This window comes from Phyllostomus hastatus, unplaced genomic scaffold (genome assembly GCF_019186645.2).
Source record: "Phyllostomus hastatus isolate PE091 unplaced genomic scaffold, TTU_PhHast_1.1 phas_scaffold_216, whole genome shotgun sequence".
Lineage (NCBI taxonomy): Eukaryota > Metazoa > Chordata > Mammalia > Chiroptera > Phyllostomidae > Phyllostomus > Phyllostomus hastatus.
In genome coordinates, this window is record NW_025334018.1 from 14,076,768 (window position 1) to 14,097,314 (window position 20,547).

At 50.2% G+C, this 20,547-nt stretch overlaps 1 long non-coding RNA gene across 3 annotated transcripts; it reads right to left on the reverse strand.

The window, feature by feature from the left end:
• Nucleotides 1–666: 666 nt before the first annotated feature.
• On the reverse strand, nucleotides 667–19,635 carry LOC123804668. Of its 3 annotated transcripts, none has more exons than XR_006783187.1 (4): nucleotides 19,543–19,635; nucleotides 6,286–6,392; nucleotides 5,093–5,200; nucleotides 667–1,745 (listed from the first exon to the last, which is right to left on the reverse strand). It is a non-coding gene; the product is annotated as an uncharacterized LOC123804668 (long non-coding RNA). The 3 variants fall into 3 exon arrangements; XR_006783189.1 differs by lacking the exon at nucleotides 19,543–19,635 and adding an exon at nucleotides 10,643–10,675; XR_006783188.1 differs by lacking the exon at nucleotides 19,543–19,635 and adding an exon at nucleotides 10,466–10,601.
• Between the last annotated feature and the right edge of the window lie 912 nt (nucleotides 19,636–20,547).

The following is a 20,547-nucleotide window of genomic DNA, read 5'->3' on the forward strand; positions in this document are numbered from 1 at the left end:
ATCAGGCACTCGTGGGAGGGCAGTGAAGACAGCTCTTGAAGTCAGGACATCTGGCATGAGATAGTGGAAAATACTAAGGAAAATCTGAGCTCATGGTGCATTTATTCAACCTTTCAAAAATGCTTGCATTTAGGTTTATTATTCTAGCTGAGTGACCTCGGGCAAACCGCTTACCCACTCCGGGCATCGTTCACCCATCCGGGCATTCATCAGACATCCCTAAAGCTGTGTGCCAGGTACACAGACACAGAGGTGGCCCTGCCCTCTGGGAGCTCCCAGGCTGGATCCCACCCCGGTCTGGGCTAGGAGAGGAGTCAACTCAAGATGCAGAGTGAGGAGTGCACGAGATGTCCAACCCAGGCTCAGAAAGCCAGGAAGGGCTCCTAGAGGAGCTGCCCCTGGAGCTGAGTCTTCAGCAGCAGTTAATACAGGGAAGAGCATCTGCAGTGGGAACAGTATGTGAAAAATGTGGAGAGCAGTGAATCCGGGGGGGCGGGGGCTGAGCCGTTTCTCCACGGCATGCACCTGAGACGGTCACTTCACCAGGTTGCACCGCGGCTTCCCCACTTGACCTGCTCTCTTCAACAGGTGGTGTAAGATTAAGTATGACAGTGTATGTGAAAGTTGCTTTGCAATTCTTTTTTGGGAAAGATTTTGTTTATTTATTTTTAGAGGGGAAAGAAGGGATGAAAGAGGGAGAGAAACATCAGTGTGCAAGAGAAATATCGATTGGTTGCCTTTTGCACACCTTTAATTGGGGACCTAGTCCTCAACTAGATGTGTGCCCTGACTGGGAATCCAACCTGGCAGCCTTTTGGTTTGCAGGACGACACCCAACCAACGAGCCACACCAGCCAGAGCTGAAAGGGAAAGCTCAGAATTCTTTGGAAATCGGAAGGACCGAAGTGTGAGCCTGACAGGACAGACCCACACCCACTGGTGGGAAGACGGTGGCGGGAGAGCAGCCCGGTCCATGGCTCCTTCCTCTCCCTCCGGCCGGCCATCAGTCACGCCAGGCCGCAGCAAACACAGTCCTGTGTAGGGCACTTGACAGCAGAGGAGACGCTTTCACAATGATTTATTCTGCACAGTTTATTGAGCTGCTGTGCCAGGGACTCCTCCAGGTGCAGAGAACACGATGATGAACAGGAGACACACTTCTGGCCCGTGGAGCGTGGTGGAGTGGGAGGGTCGGGCGAGTAAACAGGCCATTTCCACAATCACACCCCACCCTCACAACAGCCGCGTGAGGGAGACAGGGCTGAGATCCTGCTTCCCGATTTCTCAGTTAGGGAGCTGCAGCCCAGAGAAGAGTGATGACTTGCTTAGAGCCACAGCTGGATCGCGGTGGTGCCAGGACCCACACTGGGTCCCACCCAGACTCCAAGCCGTGTCTTTCCACTGAGAGCAACATTATGCCAATCGCTGGGGCCAGAGTTAGAACAGAGGAAGCCGGCTGGGTCTCCAAGGACAGGGGATAGATGCTGGCCCTGATCGCCCAGCAATAGCCCCCAAGCAACAGAGAGGGAGAGAACAGATAACCGAGCTTGAAGTGTTTAGTCCTAAATCCAGGAGAGCTTTCATTATTCGCATTAAATCCTTCCCCTGCTTCCAGCCCCTCCAGTGGAGCTTGACTCAGACTTACTCAGACATTAATTAATTTGTTCTGAGAGGGAAGAATGAATTCTTGGACTCCCTTTATCTTCCTGGTTCCCTCCACGGGCTCCCATCTGCTTCCTTCGTGCCTGGAAGTAAGGAGACCGAAGGAGATGAAAACAAGCCTGGAGATAGGTTGCTGCTGATCTGAATGTCCCATACTGAAATCTCCTCTCCAAACACGGTTTTGGGGGCCGCGGAGAGAGGGTACCAAAGCTTCTGATAAAACACAAACAGCTGGGGGTGAGGCTTTAACTGGACAGGCTGAATGAGAGTAATTAGTAATCCGGCCCTTCATCAGGCAGAGCCAGATGCTGGGGCTGGTGGGGCGTGGGGGGCAGCTGCTGGGAGCAGGAATGACGGGAGAGGAGCAGCCTCTTTCCCAGGAGTGAGAGGCACACGTTCCCAGGTGCAGTGCGAAGATCCCAGGCCGGGGTCCGGGGAGTGACCCTGGGTACCCTCTGTCCAGAGAGCAGAAGTCCTTGGCCAGAGGAGCTCAGTAACCTTCCTTCATCCACTGGCCAGACGTTTACTGAGTACAGGACCCAGGACTGTCTCAGTCCTAGAAAATAAGATCAGTGAGACGCCGCAGTCCTTGTACTCAGGGCCTCTCGGATCAGGAGGGAGACAGACAGGTTAACTGGTGAGTGAACAGAATGGTGTCAGTCTCTGCGCGGTGAGGGCTCACAGAGGCAACAGCCAGTTCTACTCGGGGATGTCTGAGAAGATTTTATGGTGGGACAGTGAGCCTTGAAAGATGAGTAGGGTCTGCTAGACCAAAAGGGAGGAAAGTCATCTCAATATTAATAAAACTGATATCACCAACATTTATTGGGTGTGTGAACATTCCAGGCAGGATTGTAAGAGCTTTACATACATAATCTTCCAATTAATGCTGGCATCGGCGCTACGCAATAGTTTTATTGTTATCCCCACCTTACAAACGAGGCCCAGTGTGGTTGAGAAACTTGCCCAGTGTCAGTTTGGGGACCTGAGATGAGTCAGCAGGACTGGGCTCACTCAGGTTTGGAGGTGGGATGTGCCTTGAGTGATGAGGCCGGGAATGTGGGCTGGGCTCAGGCCACGAAAAGCCTCAGTGGCTTTGCTGAGCAGACTGGGTTTCACCCCGCTGGGCAGGCGGCGGCATGACCTGCTTACTGCTTCCCAAGGTCACTGTGGCAGCAGGACGGAAGCCGAACTGGAGGCAGCAAGGCAAGGAGGCCAATCAGGAGGACGTTTCAATGGTCCGGGGGAGACATAATGAGCAACGGCAAAGACCTCAACACCAGGACACAAAACAGGCAGGAGTTTCTGGCCACCCAAAGGAGAAAAAAATATGCTCGTGGAGCCACACAGACCTGAATGTGCATCCTCGTCATGCCGTGCACCAGGCCTGGGCAGACAGCCCTCGCAGTCTCTCATATGAAAAATGGAGACAGTGAAGTGAGTGATGAACCGCTGAATTCTAATGACTCTAGGTCACACTTGTCCACTTGACTGTGAGCTCCGGGAGGGTGGGCCCCAGCCTGGTGTTCTCTGTGCTGCCAGCACCCAACACTGGGCCTGGAACACGGCAAGCACACGGAGGCATGCATTCCAAGGAACGTGAACCAGAATCTAACGGTCTTGGGTTGTGTCACCTGGGAAGAGGATCCCAAGGCTAGGATTCTCTTAACTGGTTTCTCGGGGAGGTGACCCCAGGAACCTCCAGCAGGGGATGGAAAGGTGAGACAGGTACACTGTGGGCAGTGCAGCTGCACCTCGCAGGAGAATGTGGGCAGTGCAGGACAAATGTCAGAGTCACCCCAACTGAGGCAGGAGGAGGCCGGGGCCTCCGTCCATTGGTTGAGGGCTGCCTCTGTGGACGTCGATTCTCCCACATTCTCGACCTGCCCGGAGCCCGAGTAAGCGTGCGTCACAGTGAGACAAAAGCCCTCAGGCAGGGAGACGCCAACCGTGGCATGCAGAAATGAATGCCCAGGGCAACGGAGAGGCACCAGCGGTTACTCTACAGTAATCATCACTCCAGACCTAAACACCAGTTTACAGTCAAGTAACACCTTAACCACACCATGAGAGTACCATCAGCCAAATCTACAACATGAGATGACCGTGTTTCTCCCACAAGTTAACGGCTTAAGAGAAAGAGGCAAGGGGGGGTGTCATAGATTAAAAGAGACTTAAGAGATGTCTCAGCCACAGGTAATATGCAAACATTGGGTCCTCATTTGCATAAAACAACTGTAAGAAAACATTTTTTATATAATCAGAACAAATGGAACATGGACTGAGTAGTAGATAATATGAAGAAAGTACCGTTAATTTAGTTGAGTGTGATCATGCTATTGTGGCTGTGTTACTTCTTGAAGTCCTTACGTATGAGAGGTTTTACAAAACGGACGAAGCAGGTCTGGCAAACTGTTAGCAGCCATTACATCCAGGTGGTGAGCGTCTGGGAATTCATTCTACGTTTCTGCCTGCCTTTCTGCCAGTGTGAAACTTTGTAAGAGAAGAGGACGGACGAGGCAGGAGGGGAACCCAGACTACCTCAGTTTGAACCCTGGCTCTGCTGCTTTCTATTGCAGTGAACTTGAACATGTCACTTAAACTCTGTCTCTTCATCTGCAGATTAGGCTAGTAACGGTGTTTAAGATTAGGGCAAGGATTAAGCAAGTTAGTATCAGTCAAGTGCTTACAACAGTGCTCAGTAAATATTAGCTATTACTAGTCTATCAGGAGCAAATGCCAATGCATGACGGACGTGCAGGGACCCAGCCCGTAACCTCTGGCCCGGCTGTGTGGTTCTGGAGGAGGAATGGGGCGGGGCAGGGGAGGGGGCAGCTCTCCCCAGAGCACGTGGTTGGGAGCAGAGGGGAAGCAGCGCTCCAGCAACAGTGATCCCAGGAGAAGGGAAGTCTAGTGCTGGAGAGACAAAACACTTGAAGGGGAGGTGGGACTTCCTAGTGCAGTTCGCGGCCAGGAAGGAGGCAGCGTGAAACTCAGGGAATGCAGTATGGGAGGGAGAGTGCAGCAGGGCCCCAAGGTCACAGCCGGACCCTGGGAGAACACACACGGGGAGCCGAGGTGGGGGGGGGGGGGGGGGCAGACATTGGCTGACACTCCTCTCCCTCCAGCTGCCACAGGGTACCCACAGGTCTGGAGCAGGAAGCATCAGGTGTGTGTGCCCACTAACGAGCCCTGCTGGGGGCCGATGGCGGGGGCGAGGGGGGCAATGTCCGAAAGTGAGCCTCCCTGCGCCTCTGATGACTCTCCTTCTGGAAGAGGAACGGTGTGCACATGCCAAAGAGCTGTGTCAAAGGGCCAAGTCACAGCTTTCTGCCCTAACTCAAGCCTCTAGAACCCAAGGAAGCATTAAGCCCCACCCGGGAAAAGAGGTTTATGTTTCAGTTCCTCCCTGCGGCCAGAATACACTTACCCAAAGTGACAAGCGGGCGCATTCACAGAACGGTTTCAGAGTGACTGGGCTCCTCTCCCTCCCATGAACTCCTGGCAGGTGCAAGTCCCTGTGTCATCCTCCTGACTCCTGGGTGGAGTATTCAGTTTGTTAAGTTCTGGGGACAAAACCTGCCAACACGCCCCGGAAATAGCCTTCTGGGCCCCTGGGGAGAATCCTCCGGCCGGAGGAAGCAACAGCTGCTTCCTCCTACCATTTTCCGTCTGTCCTGGCCTTGAGCGCCCCCCTGGTGAGCACACCTTCCCAGGGGCTTGGGAATAGTGGGGAGAGCAGTGGGGGACAATGCGGGGCCGTGGAAAGGAGTCTGGACTCGCACTTGGGAGGACTGGTTTCAAGTCCCAGTCTGCCTCCTACGTGTCTGTCTATTTCCCTTGGGAAAGGCAGCTGACCTCTCTGAGCCTGTTTCCTGGTTTGTAAAGTGGGAATGATAACGAAACCTGGGCCCACGGCTGCTGGGAGCTCAAGCGAGATAAAGGGAGAGCAAAGGAACGCTTTTCAAAATTCAATTTCCTGCAGAGCGCCAATATGTAAAACAGACCAGTGTTTATACAAATAAGCTTTCACTGATGTAATTCATATACATTTATCACTGTACAATTTATAAGAATACATGTTTTATAAGTGAAAATTTATAATATTAACTTATTAAAGGCAATAACCATAACCACCAAGTTTTGATGAACAGAAAAAACTGAAACTGAAGTACTGGATGGTAGTTTCAGACCCATGGATCCCGTTTCCTTCCCAACTCGACCTCAGCCATAGACCTCAGCCACATGGGACAAAACTCCCGATTCGCACAAATTAGTTGCTGTAAATAGTTGCAATGTGTTTTTAAGCCTTGTAGTCTTAGGATCCTCTTTAAAATTCTTAATTCCAGAAGCTTCAAAAAAGAACCGTGGGGATTTTCCCTCAGAGTCAATATGACAATTTCCAAGAGCAGCTCACATTCCTTATTTTAATATTGAAGTTAAACAAATTAACCCTCACCAACAATACGTGCTAACCTTCTAGAAAGACACTGTCATCACAACGCAGCGGATGTTTGTTTGTTATGGTACAGCAACAGATAGGAGCAAAAACGCGCTCTAAATGGGTAAGCCTCCTCTGCCCTTCCCTGCTCTCTGATCGCGCTGTTGCTGCTGCGTACTCACCAGCGCGGCAGGTCCTCCGTCAAGGTCCTCTTGTGGTTCAGTGTCGTTTTGTCACAACATCGACGAGATGCCCCAGAGGACCTGGACTCCTGCCTGTACCAATCAGCCTGTGGTGAAATGGGTTTTATTAGTCGTTTTGCTTGAAGTCACAGACCCTACTAAGTGAGGAGTTGCTATGCAATCACAAGTAGACACAGGCAGGCCTGGATTTTTAAAATGACAAGAGCTACCACCTTCCTAGTCGATCATACTTCAAGTTCTAATTGAGTTCAGAGCAATGGCAAGAGACGCATTATGGAGATCTTTCTCCCAAAGGGGAGTTGGGGAAATGTTGCCCCCCGTTCTGCACCAGGAGGATGAAGGCAGTTATCCCCCTGCCCACGGGGCCACCCTGGAGCTCCACAGCGATGAGGCAGGAGACCGCCCCCCCCCCCATGGTGGTCTAATTCCTTCCCAGCAGCAATTCCTCACTGCTGTCAGCTGTGGATGACACAAAGCCCCTGTGGCCGTCCAGGATGAGACCTCTGCCACCCTGCCATTTTAAGGGGGGCTCCACCACCTCAAGGGATGTCAGAGGCCTGGGCAGCCTGAGCCCCGGCCACCTGACAGATGTCTTTACATCAGAGAACTGTGTTGGTTGAGGTCTGTTGGAGAATTTAACTGGAAAACACAAGTCACAGGACTACAAATAATAATCATAATTATTATGAATAATCACAATTAAGACAGAGGGTTGCTTTTTGAGGGGACTTGGGATCCTCAGTTCAGGAGTTGCTGGCACTTCATTTACTTTTCGAGGGAGAAGAGGAAGTTTCCAGTAACTTCCGCAGCGACCAGATTGCTCGGGAAGGGCCCGAGCCTGTTCTGTCTCCTGTAGGCCCAGGAGACAGCTGTGGGGTAGGGACAACATCATGCACGGAATACAGAGACCCTTAGCCAGAATCACGAACTAAGGGACCTAGAGCCACCTGACCTCTTAGAACTCAGTTTCTCATCTGCAAATGGACACCATACCTCACAAGGTTCTGGTGAGGATTTTACAAAATGATGTGTGTGAAGCACCCAGTGCTGAACCTCAAAAATGATTACTTAGGATATAGGTCCTTTAAAATATCAGGAATAGGGAAAGAAAGAAGGAAAGTGTGAGGAATATGTAAGTAGACTAATGCCACTGTCTAAGAAATAGTAGGTACCCATTCAATAGTAGCTACTATTTCACTTCTGAGAGTGGAATGGGGCCTGAAGTCTTAAGCAGGCCCAGAGCAGAACTGCTCGACTGACCCACAGAACTGCGAGACATCGGAAATGCTGTGCTAAGCCACCAAGTCGGGGGTGGCTTGTTACACAGGAAATGTTAACTGATACAAAGGGTAAAGGGCATCTTTCACTCGTGCCCCCTTAGCATCCATTTTCTTTCTTTTGTTAATTTGTTTTTGTGTATTAATTTATAATCAACCTATTAAAGTTATTAACCTAAAATCTCATTTTTTCTTGAGCCTTTACATTTACTTCTGGACATTATTGTACTGATTAATCTTTTTAAAAAATATATTTTATTGATTATGCTATTACAGTTGACCCATTTTTTTCTTTTATTCCCCTCCACCCTGCACTCCCCCCAAACAACATTCCCGCCACCCGTAGTTCATGTCCATGGGTCATACATATAAGTTCTTTGGCTTCTCAATTTCCTATAGTATTTTTAACCTCCCCCTGTTTACTTTCTACCTACAATTTATGCTTATTCCCTGTACCTTTTCCCCCACTTTCCTCTCTCCCCCTCCCTGCTGATAACTCTCCAGATGATCTCCATTTCTGTGATCCTGCTCCTGTTTTAGCTGTTTGCTTAGTTTGTTTTTTGTAGGTTCAGTTGTTGATAGTTGTAAGTTTGTTGTCATTTTATTATTCATATTTTTTATCTTCTTTTTCTTAGATAAGTCCCTTTAACATTTCATATAATAAGGGTTTGGTGATGATGAACTCCTTTAACTTGATCTTATCTGGGAAGCACTTCATCTGCCCTTCCATTCTAAATGAAAGCTTTGCTGGATAGAGTAATCTTGGATGTAGGTCCTTGCCTTTCATGACTTGGAATATTTCTATTTCTTCCAGCCCCTTCTTGCCTACAAGCTTTCTTTTGAGAAATCAGCTGACAGTCTAATGGAAACTCCTTTGTAGGTAACTCTCTCCTTTTCTCTTGCTGCTTTTAAGATTCTCTCCTTATCTGTCATCTTGGGTAACTTAATGATGATGTGCCTTGGTGTGTGCTTCCTCGGGTCCAACTTCTTTGGGACTCTCTGAGCTTCCTGGAAGTCTATTTCCTTTGTCAGATTGGGGAAGTTCTCCTTCGTTATTTGTTCAAGTAAGTTTTCAATTTCTTGCTCTTCCTCCTCTACTGGCACCCCTGTGCTTCGGATGTTGGAACATTTCAAGTTGTCCTAGAGGTTCCTAACCCTCTCCTCATTTTTTTGAATTCTTGTTTCTTTATTGTGTTCTGGTTGAATGTTTACTTCTTCCTTCTGGTCTAAAGGCTCAGCCAATCAGCATGGCATCTCTGGGGGACAACAATGATCAGTTAACCCAACTCCCATTCCCAACCCTCTTCTGCCTGACCCACTTCAGTTGGAGTCTGGGGGAGCAAAATTTTTTCCTAGCCTCCCTTAAAGGTAGGCGTTGCTATGTGACCCAGTTATGGCCCATGGGTTGCAAACAGAAGTTTGCCAGGAGCCTCTGGAATAGCTTTTTCTTTTCTCATAAAGGAACAGTTGATACTAGTGCCTCCCCTGCTCTTCTTACTGCTTTCAACCTGGCTGCGATTTTTGGAGCAGCATCAGTGATTTTTTGACTTCGAGGCAAAGGCTAAGAGCACTTTCAAGATGTGGCTGCATTGCTGAACCATTAACAGTGGCAGCTGCCTACTTCCAGACTTCCTGATACACAAGAAAAAAAACACTATTTTTTAAACACTTCTTTTCTTTGTGTTGGTAGTCAAGTTTTCTGTTTCTTACAGTTGAAAAAATTCCTAACAGAGCATCTCATTAGCTACAGTAATTATCAGAGCCATGAAGAAACTATAGAGATCACTATGAATTAGAAATTATTTGTTTTTCTTTGTAACTACCAGTGTCTTTAAAGTGCATTTTAGTAAGCATGCCATTTACATGGCAATCAATAGGGAAAATGAAAATTCAAACAGTTCACTAACAGCAAACTAAATTTCAATACCCAAAGCACAGAAGCAGCTTGATCCACTGTCAGGAGACAGACCCAGATGCGTCCTTTTGATATTCGATTTTCTTATCTATAAAGTGAGGACATTTTCTAAGTATTTACTTCATATGGATCTTGTGAGAATTAAATATTTATAAATGTACCTGGTGCTAAATACAGATGCATTTTTTAGGGGTCCCTATTAAAATAGGAATGCAGACACCAGTGGCTGGGGTTAGTGGACACAGGGAAGAAAGATTGGGGGGTGGGGTGGGACCCTAGATGACCACCCTTGGGTCATAGCCCACACCTCCAGTGCCTTTTGCACCCCATCATGGCCTCTGCCGTCCTTGTCCAGGGAGCAGCCCAGCTCACTGTGTCTCTTCTATCCTCTTCGTTCTGCTTCTCAAGAGGCTCATTACTATTCACAGACATGCTCTGTACGGTTACATCTTCAGTGCTAAGAAATGTGAATGGTAAGCGAGGTATCTAGTCTGAAGTTTTTCCTTTGAAGTCTTTTAACAAGTCACCAGGGACCGATGAAGGCAGAGAAGCGCTGTCTAGAATCCAGAGTCAGGACCTGAGAGCTGCCGCTGCTGCCAGGGAAGGGGGCCACGCCCCCGCACTCCCACACGGCCCTGAGGCCGCCCCTCCGAGGTTTCCTCCCGCCCCGCGCTGGCCTGCGGGCCTCTACGGAGGACGGAGAATGCGGACTGTGTGACCCACGGAGGGGTCCCGGCCTCACAGACGCTCGGAGCTCGGGCGACGCACAGCCGCGCTCCACACCCCCACCCTCCCACGCGACGCGTGTTCTGCTCCGAACCCGCACACCTCGGTCTGTGCCCACGCTCAGCCCACAAGGCAGGCACACGACAGCCACAGCTGTTGGCCGCGGGCCTGCCGCACGGGGAGGGTTACGCACGTTGTTCTCTATCCGTCACACTGATTCTGAAAAGCAGGACTTAACTACCTTTTCATGGATGAGGAAACTGGCTCCGAAACGTGAAGGCACGTGCCTGGAGCCACGCGGCTGGCAAGTAAGCGGCAGAACCGGACTCGAGTCCCAAATCAGCCCGCTCCGTCTGCCGTGCCAGGGGCCTGCCGCCCGCCGCCCGCCCCACGAGCGATCGGTGCGGAGAACACACACCTGGTGGATCTCGACGGGCGGAAGCTGTTGTCCTCTGCAGGGCAATTTGACTTTCCGCGGAAAGGAAGCTTCGTACTTACACGAGCTTCGTTAATGTTTTACTCCCTCTCCCCTCTCCTTTACTATTTGGTGCAATTGAGTTTAGACTGAAAAGCACTTGAACTGTTCACTTCATCAGTCGCTGGAAGTTACTGCGGCCAAACGGCAGAGAAAGGCGGGGATGAGCCCCTTCTTTCAGCCCCTTGGCCTACAGCCTCCACGGGCCGGGCACCCCGGCACCCCAGAGGCGGCGCGGCTCCCACCCGCGGCCGGCAGCAGCCCCGCAAAGGTTGTTTCACCCAACTCCAGGCTTCGGAAATTCGCGTTGCAGAGGTGACGGAGCAGACCGGACTCTGACTGTTTTCTAACAAAGCGGAGTTTAAACCGGAAGCTAGCGAAAGGAGAAGCACGCCCCACGCGTTACTAACACCTGGCCTTCCTCAGCTGCCTCCCTGGAGCCCTGTGACGGAAGGAAGACACAGAAAGGCCTCTGTCAGCGGGGGCCGCGTGAGAGGACAGTCTCCTGCGGCTTTCATCCCGCGCCTCACCTGCAGGCCTCTGTGCGCATGCGTGCGTGCGCGCTCGCACTGGCGCAAGCACGTGTGCACGTGTGCACGCACGTGCGCACACCCTTTGAGAGCTGCTTTGGAGAGAGATGGGGTCGATTTGGTCCCAGACCTCTGCTTCTCCTCGTCTGACCTGGGGGCGAGTGCCTTAGCCTCTCTGGGCCGCAGTGTCCCCTCCTGGGCTGCGGGAACAGAAGCCCTACTTCTCAGGGTTAGAGTTATGGTGGACACTGAATAGTTCCTGTAAGTGCCTACGACAGCGCCTGACTAGTGGCTCCGCGAGTGTCACCACTGTGACCGTTCTGTTTGTCTTATTCCCCCAGACCGGGCCTGCCCGGGACCCCCGTTTCTGAGAACCAAGGAGTCCACTGGGAGGGGTCAAATAAGAGACGGGAGGGAGGTCACCGTGGCCAGAGTGCTCACCAGCCGCCTCACCCCCGTCCCATCTGCCCTGAACCTGTTTTCCCTGGTTCCGCTCTGCGCAGTGTCCTGCCGCTCCACGCCACCGTTCTCCCCCGTCCCGCTGAGTTAGGACTCAGGCCTGGGAGAGGAGGAGGACGAGGAGGCAGTGAAGGAAGAAGGAAAGAGGAGAAGCGAAGATGTCTTTCTTTTTCTTTCTGTTTTTCTTCTTGTGGGGGTTGGGGGGAGGGAGTGGTCAGACTTCCAGAAAGGGGCCTAGATCCCAGCCCTGTGCTTTGGTACAAAACCTCGCTGCATTGCAATTGTTCTGTGTCAGGCAGGTTGCTTGTGCCCAAGCCACGCTGCCAGACGCTAGCCCAGGTCAGCCTCACTCTGAATCCCAAGCTCCTTCTCCCTCCCCACACGTGGGCATGTCTGGGAGTGCCCACCCCCACTCAGCTCCCTCACCAAGCAGGGAGCCCTCCCCCCTCTCACCCTCCCCTCCTCCCCAGCCCCAGCAGCCTGACACGCCCCGCCCCCAGCTAAGGCAGCCTGGCTTTCTCCACTCCCCTGCCCTCTCATTTCTGTCAAGTTCTCTGCAACCAATGTTTGACATTCTGTGATGTTTTTTGACCTTAAGACAAGAATTAAATTTTTAATCAGCAAATTACAATGTTCATTTAATTCATGACTTTGGTAAATGTCACCAGTGGAGTCCCACACCCCCCAGCTCCACCTCCAGTCCCTGCCCTGTCAGGAGCCGACCAACAGCTGACCTTTGACACAGTCGGGTCCGAGGAGACACATCTGCACAGCAGAGGGGACTGTGGCCAGATCTCCTGTCTGTCTCTTCCTGTGTGCCTGTCCCTGCTAGCAATAGGGGGTGGGATTTTTACATACCTGTGTGTTATAATAAAAAATCTGCGCAATGCCTCTGATTCTTCGAGAAATGACTTGTTGACCACAGAATAGAGACCCCTAGCAACCCGAATGTTGCCTGTTTCCCTCACCTGGGAAGTTAAGGACAAAATTAAACTATGGGCAGACCAACTGCCAGAACACTGAAGGAAGCTGTTGCTAGGAATGTTTCCTAGGGAGTCACCACCTGAAAGCTTAAGATTTATTAGAGCCACTAACCCTCCCATACCCTGGACAGAAATGTATAGAAACAAGGAGTTCTAGTTGAGAATAATAATCTCAATACATGGAAATGAACACAAAACATGGCCCCTCCCCAAGATGTATAAATCAAAATATATAGGCCAAAAACTAGTTATTTGATTGAGATAAATTTAATTTTAATGGATAATAGTTTATTTCTATATACCTATAAATCACCCCTTGCACCCTTTTAATTTAAACCAATTCCTAGAATTTTAATAGATACCTAGTTACTAATTGGCATCTGAAAGTTTGTGCCTGTATAGCTTCGTTGGCTAACTGATTAATGACCCTCTTGGTCAAAATAACCTTTGTTTAATATGGTTGATCTGTGGGACTTCCTGTACTTTTTGGTTATTTCTTTGTTTAACATGACTAATCTGTAAAATCTTCTGTGCTTTTAGAAATTATTTCTGTGGTAACCATTTCTGTTTTAATAATCACACTATGCATTGAATGTTGTATAACCTCCCCTATAAAAATAAAGATTGATTTTTCTCAGTGAGTTAGTCAGGCCCAAAAAGCCTGGCTGTCCTCCGGAACCCCACCCGGTATCTCGATTCAGTCTCTTCGCCTTAGCCGTGCATCCTTTGGGGACCCTGAGACCCCCGCCGAGGCTGGACCCCGGCACTGCCTCACATAAATGCAGCAGTGTCCTTGAGGGGCAGAAGGACTGGGGTGGGGCTTCCCATTAGCCTGAGAGGTTGGCCTGCAAGTGCCTTCCTTGGAGCCCAGGGCTGGGTGCATCCAGCAATGAGCAGGGCCACTTGGAGCTCTGTGAGTCCTCTGTTACCTATAATTACAGGCACAGTGACGTTTTGGTGGCTGAGCCTGCCTGAATACCTGCTTCAGTTTTAATGGTTTCTATGTCTTCCTACCGGGGCTAAATTTTTCTTCTCTGCTCTCCTGCCTGGGTCGGAATGCCACAATGTCTGTCTGTCTCTCTCACACGCTCCCCACCCCCAGGGAGGACCAGCACACAGAAGCCCAGAATAGAGAGTAGAGTGGGAAAGCTGAGAAATGATGGAGATTGCCGCGGTCCAGCCGCAGCTAGGTCCAGGGTTTCCTGAAAGGTGGGTAAGGCGTCGGCGATGGGAGACAGATGAAAACACACCGCAGAGGACAGCGATGCTCTGTTCCGTTCATTGCAAGTACAAGCAGGTTTTTATACTTTCATTTTTAGCAGTGATTGACATTTGCGATTAGGTAAAGCAGAAAAAAATTAATACAAAGGTAACCAGGAAAAATACAAAAATTCCCATAGATTCAGTTATATTAAACAAAGATTATTTTAACCAGGAGAGCCATAAATCAGACAATTAGAAATAGCTGTACATACAAAGTTTGAATGTCTTATTGTTTATTAAAATTCTCAGAATTTGTCATGGGGCAAAAGGATATGCTAAATTGAATAGAGGTTATAGGAAATTTATTATAAGGCCTTTGTGATGTCTAACTTACCTATTTACCTTTTCTGTTTAAAATATTTCTCTATGTACCATGGACTCTAACTCCCTGGTAACTGTTTCTACGTGCTTAGTTTGTAATAGTTAACCAGCTTTTCTTATTTCTTTGCCTGTCTAATTTTATTTGATATATACTCCTATTCAAGGTAAAGGTGAGGCTGTTACTCCAACAACTTTTAGACACTCAGGGGCTATTTCATTAGAGGGGATTTTATTCTTTGGTCAAGAAATTATTTCATACAACTTCATTGGAATTATGCAAATCAATAAACCTGAGATACAGATATCTAACAATCCCACCACCTTTTAATCTCCAAAACAAACAGGTAAGGAGAGATAAACAGGAAATTCAGCTACAATAAACTCTTTTTATTTCTTAGTTAATAAACACCAGGGAGGTCTGCTTTGAGCTAGCCTTTCCATGAAATTTAGACTATTATAAGGCACTTGAACTTTATCCTTATTGACCATTTTAATGCCACCCTCATTATATGCTCCTATATAAGGCAATGGGAGATTTGGAACCCTCTGGAGACCATTAGCTCCTTTTGGGGGATACCATAATTTGCCAATAATCTAATATGCTACCCAGGGGTATCCCTGGGCTGTGGGTAAGGGTCTATATAGTTTTTTCTTGTTTTCTAGAGAGACTCTTTGTATCTATGGGTAAGGAACAGGCATGGGAAAGTCAGCCAATAATTCAACCTATTGTAACTGATTTATGAATTCTTTTATGGGAACAATCGGGGGTAATTTTTTACTCAGGTTTATAAACTCCTTGTTTAAAACAATCTGGACATGATTCAATAGTCTAGGGAGAACTAGTTGTCCCTTCAGAATTTCCCTCAAAATCAATCATTAACTCTTTTTGAGCCTCTTTCTTCTCATGTCCTGTTCTTATGGGAATCAGGGTACAAAGTAAGACCATGATTAATATTAGCAAGGAAATTATTAAAAGCAATCCCCCAAAAAATTACCGCCCCCCTTTGTATGCCACGCTCTCTTCCAGGAAGATGGATTCCTTGAATGCCCTCTTTCCATGTTCAGACCTTGTCAAAAACATGGTTGGAAGAGGGCGTGGCAGGAGATGATTCCTGTGCTGCTGTGAGCACCCCTCCCATGCCACGAGAGTGACCTTAGGGAGGGAAGAAGAGGCTGTTCTTCCACCCAGGGTCATCAGGGTCTCACAGGGGACAAATACCCACCTCCAAGTGCATATCTAATGACCCAGAGCTCACACAGAAGGTGTACAATAGATACTGGGCTAGTGTGTGTTGGAAGGTAGTGTCAGTACAGGACATTGGCCTGGAGGTAGGGGGGGGGATTGCTTCAGAGGAGCCTCTAGGGGTACAGGGGGTCAGGGGAGGGAGGAGGAGGGTTAGGGAGGATCAGCAGGCAGTCCCGCAGCACCTGCATCTCCCATAATTACATATTAGCCAGAGACCAATTTCTCCTTAAAGGAAAATCCCTCTTAGATCCTTCATCTGTATATCAATTTCAGAGCAACTTAGTTTTCCCTGATCCAAGGGCAGGAAGAGATACTGCAGCACAGCATCCCAAAAGTAGTTTCTTCCTTGCGGGGACAGCATACTCCCTCCGGCCCACATCCCCAGCCCTCCCCTCTCCCTTCCAGGGAGATTTAAAATAAGCAAATGTTTATTTCATGCCAGGTGCTCTATACAGACATGTGACATCAAGTGAACACACTATGATTAGCCCCACTGTAACCATGAAGAGACTGAGACACAGTGAGGTTACATAACTTGCCTAAAGACACTCAGCCAGTAAGTGGTGGGACCTGGTTCAGAGCCCAGGGGCCTGGCTCCAAGGCCGTAGTCCAAGCACTGTGTGTCCCCGCCTCTTGGGTGAGCTGTGAGTCTACTTCCTCCACACAGAGAAGTCAAGCAAAGCCCTCTCTGGAAGCCTTGACAGTTCCAGCAGCCCTGGTCAGGGGCTGAGGGAGGCCAGGACTTAGAAAGAAGTAAAATTATCTTTATTTACAGGTGACACCATTGTCTATCTAGAAAACCCAAGGAATCTTCTTTTAAAGATTTGTTTACTTTTTCAGAGAGAGAGAGGGGAAGGGAAGGAGAAACATCAGAAGAGAAACATCAATGTTCAAAAGCTACATCAATCAGTTACCTCTCACATGCCCCCAACTGGGGACCTGGCCTGCAACCTAGGCATGTGTCCTGATAGGGAATCAAACCGGCAACCTTTTGGTTGGCAGGCTGGCACTCAGTCCACTGAGCCACACCAACCAGGGTGGAATTTTTTTTTCTTGATAAAGCTACTATAACTCATCTGATGTGCCAAGGTTCCAGGTTCAATCCCCGGTCAAGACACATACAAGAATCAACTAATTAATGCATAGATAAGTGGAACAACAAATCGATGTTTCTCTCTCTCTCTCTGTCCCCCTCCCCTTCCCCTCTCCCTCTAAAATAAATCAATAAAGATTAAAAGGGAAATAAAGAGCTACTAGAACTAACATAGGTGTATAGAACGGCCAATATACAAAGATCAATTGTATGTCTGCATACTACAACAACTAACAAAAAACTGAAATACTATAACCCGCAGTACTGTTCAGCATAAACCCCATCAAAGGAAGTATGTGTGTGCAGGGGAGGGGGGGATTAATAGGATAGCCCGAGATGGGCACAGGGAACCTTTTTTTATAAAAGATTTTACCTATTTATTTATAGAGAGAGGGAAAGGGTGGGAGAAAGGGAGAGAAACAGGGATCAGCAGCCTCTCACAGGTGTCCCAACGGGACGGAACCTGCACCCTCGGCAGGGGCCCTGACCGGGAATCGAACAGGTGACCCTTCGCTTTGCAGAAGATGTCCAACCAGCTGAGCCACGCGGGTCAGGGCACACGGGGAACTCTGGGGCAGATGGAGATGTTCTGTACCTCAATCACGGCAGCGGCATGCAAGTGCGTCATACCTCGCCAGCACGTCCACAGGAAACGGGTGCACTTCACCGCACCTCCTCGCCCTTCGATAAAACTGATTTTTAAGAAGGAGGCCCAGCATTCCACTGGGCTTCAATTTGAACGGACACTATTTTCACCTTTTGCACATTTTCGGCAGCACCCACAGGGCCCAGGGCCTCCCGCCAGGAGACTTTCCGCAGTGCCACGGGGCCCGCCACGGAGGAGTCCAAGAGCTTTAACACCGTTAGCAGCTCGGGAGTGCACTCCTGAGCAGGTGGTGGCAGGAGTTCGGTCACACAGGAGAGTGGGAGAGGGAAGAGGTAGGCGAGGCCCCTCAGTATCGCGTCCTCGCAGGGTGTGGTAGTGGGGGGGCAGAGACCCACCCCGTCGCGAGAGAGTGTCGCGCGTGCAAACTGCGAAGATCCAGGGTACTCAACGGAAACGCGCCCCCACTTGCCTCGGTAACCGCGCGTGGAGGTGGGATGGACCCAAAGGACTCCAAGTGTGCGTCCACGCCACCGGGCCCAGCCCTTGCCTCCCCGAAGTCCCGGAAAGGCACCCTCTTGTCTCGAGCCTAGATTAGCCGGAGTCCGCGGGAGGGTGCGAGGGCGCGGTCCACAGAGGGCCGCGGGGCACTGGGGGCAGGCAGGAGCGGGGAGGGCGGTCCCCGGGACGCAGGTTAGAGAGGAGAAGCTGCAATTGTGCGGGGGGATCTGGCGGAAAGACCCCTTCCCTGGTGACCCGCTCCGACCCGACCGTCGAGTCCCTCTAATCCGTCCTAGGACTCAGCCCACCTTCCACGGACCCTCCGCTCAGAATCGCTACTCGCCCCCCGGGCCCACGGCGCAGCACCGATCTCTCCCCAGGCGCCTCGGATGGACACCGCACCCCCCACCCCGCTGCAGGGAGCTCGCCGCCCCCCAATCTCCCGCGGGCTCCAGGGAGGGCACCGCCAGACCCTCCGGGCCAGACGCTCCCAGTCCTGCGGTTGCCGCTGCTGGCAGAACCGCTCACCGCAGACACACCCCCCTTCCTCAAATCTTACACACACCTGCACACGCACCTGCACACGCACGGCCCCCACTCCACCTCCCGCGCCCTCTCCCCCACCTTCTCACTGACAGTCTGCAATTGCAACCCATTGGTCCTGTGTAAACTTAATTAAAAGGTTTCTCTGGAAAGATTGCTGATGTTCAGTCAGCTTACTAAGCAGCTTTTAGTTTAAAGTCTTAGTCTTTAAAAATCAGCAACTAAAAGCATTAGCTTTTTTACGCTTTGCACTTCTCAGTGACTGGTGGCCAGCTACCACCAGGCAGGCGCTTGGGTGCTGGCGGGTGGGGGCGAAAGAGCCCTCCCCACGTGGGAGCGGCGGAGCCAACCCAGTCCTCCAGCGTGAGGACTGTCCCAGGTATCACTCCCAAGGAGGAAAATTCAGCGTTCCTGTCCCCTGGGCCAGCGATGCCTCTTGGCTCAGTCCCTAAGGAGTGCTAAGAGACAGTGCAAGGTGGGATGGGGCAGCTCATGCTGCTCTTGCAATGTGGGGGAGGCCCAGAGCTGCCTCCACGGCCCACGTGAAGCTTGGCCAGCTACCAACAGCTTTTCAGCATCCACCTCCAACCCTCGTGGAAAACACCTCCAAGGAGATGCTCTGTTACATGTCTCCTCCCCTGCCCCCGGGCTCTGGCCGAACACCCCTGGGTGGCTCTGGGAATTCAAGTGCATAAAGAGAGGCTGAAGAGAAACCTGACCTTCGCCAGAGTGAAATGGAAGACCAGTGCTCCAAATCCCCTGGGAAACAAAAGGCAGGAATTATTTAGGGCAGGCCTCCTGGACTGACCCCAGCAGCCCGTCTCCCAGGCAGTGTGGCCTCCTCTTTCCCAGGAATTCCCGGGCACCTGGTCCCCTGGAATTGCCACACTCACTATCCAAACTCGTTTCCCAGGCTTTCCTCGAAATCAGCTAAGTTTTGAATGGTGGTCCTGTGTGACGTCATTAACCGAAAGCACCAGGAAGTGCTCAGAAATGTTTGTTTTTGTGTGAATTACTGCCAAAAAAAGGGAACCCAATGGGGGGTTACGGGCCCTGGAGAAGGTAGCGTGTTTGGATGCTGGGCGTTCAATGTCTCTCAAACAGCACAGAGGCAGTCACCTGCCGTGTGCACGGAGGGGTCAGGGCTGGCACTCACACTTCTGTGACTGGGGGAGAGGGACAAGCAGCATCCATGAGGGAGTGGAGACATCTCAGAGCTTGAAAATATCATCTTCCTTCCTCTCCATGCTGCACCCTCAGGCAACCACTGCTTTTGGTTCAAAGTCTTATTATTTCTTACCTGGACCATTGCCAAAACTTCTGACTGGTTTTCCTGACTGCAAATCCGTCTTGTCATCTGGGTTCACAGCTGTCAGCAAAAGGTTGCTGCCACCAATCCAGTGCCAACAGGGTCCCCAGTCTGGGGTGTGGTACAAAGAAACACTTTATTCAGGTAAACAGTCTGCAAACCTTGGGAACACAGGACCCACAGAAAACTAAAAGTGTGCTGCTGTTAGCTGAACAGCAAGCTTGCTTATATAGAGGAAGTGCCTGCCCTGGTCTCTAATTGGTCCATTTTTATGTAAATAAGGAATCCAAATATGCACTGTTTGATTGGTCCAAATTGTACTATCCTGATTGGTTGGAATCACATGTACTATCCATCTGATTGGTCAGTAATATGCAAATGAGACTATAGCTGTGCTGCTCTATTGGACCGGGCAGATTTCTGCCCATTGGTTAAAATATAATTCCAAGAACTCCTTTATAAGGTTAGGCTCAGGGGGCAGGAACACAGGGGAGGAGGTTTGGCAGCTCAGCCGGTGGGTTGCCAACCCCTGCCAGCGCGTCACCCACCCCCGGCGCGTTACCCACCCCCGGCGCGTCACCCACCCCCGCCAAAATGCAGTTTGTGTGAGTGAGAGGCCTCTGCAAATTGTGGCTTCCGGACTCTCCATTATTTGGGTCAATCACTAGGATACGTTCTTTCTCGGGGTCAACGCAGCCCTGTCTCTAATACATGGATGCTGCTTGTCCATGTATTAGAATCTGCCCCTGCGGTGACCCCTTGCAAGGTTCTCCATTGTCTTGAGGTGGAATTAGAACCGCATGGCATCCAGCTTCTTTCTCAACTCACCCTCGGCCAACTCTCAGCCTCATCTCTTACCATCTATCCTTACCCCTTGTATTCCAGCCACAGCAGACTGCTTCCTCGAACTTATCACAAGCCCTTCTCCTTTGCAAACGTGTTTCTCCTACTCAGTGTTTACTCTCAGTTTCTCCCAACACACTCACACACACACTT